At 47.7% G+C, this 3,126-nt stretch overlaps 1 non-coding gene across 1 annotated transcript; it reads left to right on the top strand.

Annotated features, from left to right (window-relative positions):
* Positions 1-204: 204 nt before the first annotated feature.
* On the top strand, positions 205-286 carry trnas-uga. Its single transcript has one exon. It is a non-coding gene; the product is annotated as a tRNA-Ser (tRNA).
* Positions 287-3,126: the final 2,840 nt, after the last annotated feature.

Genomic DNA, 3,126 nt, shown 5'->3' with positions numbered 1-3,126 from the left:
CGGCTCTAAGCCCTGTTTGCTGTATCAGATGTGACTTTGGCTTTGTGTAGGCAGGGCAGGGCACAGACTCCGTAGCGACTCACTCAGAGTTGCTTTTATTTGCTGTCACACCCTGTCCATTGTGCCATGACCTCTTTTCATCTGTTAGCCATAACAGTAAGTCTTTGTAAAAACAGAGTAAGCCTCACAAGGGCAGTGCGCGCAGCTGCGATGGCCGAGAGGTTAAGGCGTTGGACTTGAAATCCAATGGGGTCTCCCCGCGCAGGTTCGAACCCTGCTCGCAGCGGTCCTTTCTTGAGTCTACTGAAACCACTGCCTTTAAACAGTGTGTGTGTGTGAGAGAGGAATTGAACCTATCATGGGACCATGGACATATACAAATAACAATTGGTCTGTTTGATTTGTCCTCTAAGCCTAGAGACAAATAACATTTCACACTGGGTCCTGGGTCTTCTCCAGATAGTATCCCTTACCTAAGTAATCAAAGTACCTAAGTTTGAATTCATAATGCACTATATACTATATTACTATCAACATTCGGGTGGCGTGTGTGTATGTATGTTTGCATTTGCTGTTGTTTACCCATCCATGACTTCCTGTATAAAAGCTTCCATGCAGTTTGGCATGGAGGAGTAGTTCAGCTTGTTTGTGTGTGTGTGTGTGTTTGTGTGTGTGTGTGTGTGTGTGTGTGTGTGTCTGTGTGCTGCAGCCTTCATTACATTAAGGCATCTGTTTCCTTCCCTGATCATCATGCCACTGCCATGTCATACCAGTTTAGCAACAAGACAATACATACGCCCTCACTGTGACATGAACATTTGAGAGAGAGCCTGTAGATAATAGACCAGCGCTTATTAGGTAGACTATTCTATCGTTTTTGCTACAGCTCTTAATTAGTTAATGGCTTGAGAGTTTTTGGTCTGAGAGCCCCCTCACCTGGTTAGAATGACTTAATTAATGACTTAATGGCAGGAAACCAGCTCTGTGGGGATGCTAATGACAGGAAGCCCCGTACGAGACAGGCTGGACGTCTTTGATGGCTTTTACGCGTGCTTGCACCATGGCTTTGTTTTAAAATGAAATTACGATTGGCTGACACATGTCCCAGGGGTGTGCATTATACCCAGTGACACAGGCCTGCGCCTGTCCTCTCTCTCTGCAGTGGCATGTTGTGCGGGGTCACTGAGGTCAGCTGAAGCAGATGTTGAGTGTGTGTATGAACGAGGCTGTCTGTATGTCATTCCGCAGCTCCGCTGCCTGGTCCTCAGCAGCTGTCAGAAAGACTCATTGAAAACCTCAGCAGCCCAGTGCAAAGGCAGGAAATATGGTTATTGTAGTCTTTCTTGACAGTCACTTCGCCCTGCTTTTACATTGGATTTTTAATAAACCACATGAAGGTAGTTCAAATGCAAAAAAAAAATAAAAATGGCTGTAGGCTAAACATTAACATGAAAGTATTTTGAAGATGTGTTTTTTTGAGAAAATGTGAGAATATAACTCTTTAAGAATGAAAGCAGAGTAGAACCTCAGGCAAGGCTCTCTGTTAGCCTCCCAAACAGGCGGCTTGTGAGTTCGTTTTGATGTCTATATGTGCTCTGCGCTCGCAGACTTTGCGCCATCAGCATCAGAGTTCTTTGATCACAGGCACAGACCCAGAGTATTAACCTATTCCTCAAAAGGCGCCGATCAATATGACATGGCACAGGTCCAGAGGCGCTGGCACCAGCAGACTCCCCGCTAATGTACAGTGTGTGTGTGTGTGTGTGTGTGTGTGTGTGTGTGTGTGTGTGTGTGTGTGTGTGTGTGTGTGTGTGTGTGTGTGTGTGTGTGTGTTTTGGTGTTGTTGTTTGCTAGCCCTCAAACCATACTGCCAGAAAGAGACAAACCTAGCTGCCAGCTTGGAAGTCTGAAGGTGGTTTGTATGTGTGTGTGTGTGTGTGTGTGTGTGTGTGTGTGTGTGTGTGTGTGTGTGTGTGTGTGTGTGTGTGTGTGTTCGCGCCTGCGTGTGTGTATGTGTGTGTGTATGTATGTTTGTGTGTGTGTGTGTGTGTGTGTGTGTGTGTGTGTGTGTGTGTGTGTGCGCCTCTGCGTCTGTGTGTGTTTATGTATGTATGTTTGTGTTTGTGTGTGTGTATGTGTGTGTGTATGTGTGTATGTCTGTGTGTTATGCAACCCGGTCTCCAGCTGAGCAGAGTGCTAGATCGTTTAAATTATCTAACAGTCATCAACAGAGGCCAAGGGCTCTCTCTCTCTCTCTCTCTCTCTCTCAAGATGAAGCTCACAATGTGTTTTGAGGGGGAATGAGCTTATTAATAATGTTCTTTTATTTATTCCCCCCCCTCAGTGTCGACGGTCTGGATGAATTTATTCTTGTCCTACGTGTTGTAAAAAAAGCTCATTAGAAGGCCACATAGTGTTTCGCCGGCTCTTTCATCTCTTTTAGAGTTCGGTGGAAGGGACCAATAGCTCTGAAATAACAAAGTTTAGTTTTTTTCCCTCCTTCCCCTTCTGCGATGAGTTACTTTGTTGTGCTGTTAGAGCCAGCCTCTGGCTCTGTCAACACAGAACAAACTTAGCTCCGCATCCCGCTTTTCATACACCCCCCCCCCCCCCCCCCCCCCCCCACCAAGGCCATGGTTACTATGGCGATGCCATCGGAGGATTGTCCAGGCTCGGAGGAGAGGACTCAATCTGTCGTTGATTTCTCCTCGCGCATCCTCTACGCGGTCCCTCCTAACAGACAGCTATTTGCTGTGGTTGGTTTATTTGGATCTCCATTAGCTGAGCAGCACGACCCAGTTTGGGGCCCAAACGGATTATGGGCGGTTTGTGATTAAAGCAGGAGAACGGAGGGCCACCACCTCCCCACGTCACCATCACCACACACCACCATCACCACACACCACCATCTCCACACACCACCATCTCCACACACCACCATCTCCACACACCACCTTCTCCTCACACCACCATCTCCTCACACCACCATCTCCCCACACCACCCTCTCCTCACACACACCACCATCACCTCACACCACCCTCTCCTCACACCATCATCTCCTCACACCACCCTCTCCTCACACCATCATCTCCTCACGCCACCCTCTCCTCACACCACCATCACCT

This window comes from Clupea harengus, chromosome 15 (genome assembly GCF_900700415.2).
Source record: "Clupea harengus chromosome 15, Ch_v2.0.2, whole genome shotgun sequence".
NCBI classification, from domain to species: domain Eukaryota; kingdom Metazoa; phylum Chordata; class Actinopteri; order Clupeiformes; family Clupeidae; genus Clupea; species Clupea harengus.
The sequence above is the reverse complement of the archived record's forward strand: the minus strand, read 5'-3'. Positions and strand labels throughout refer to the sequence as shown.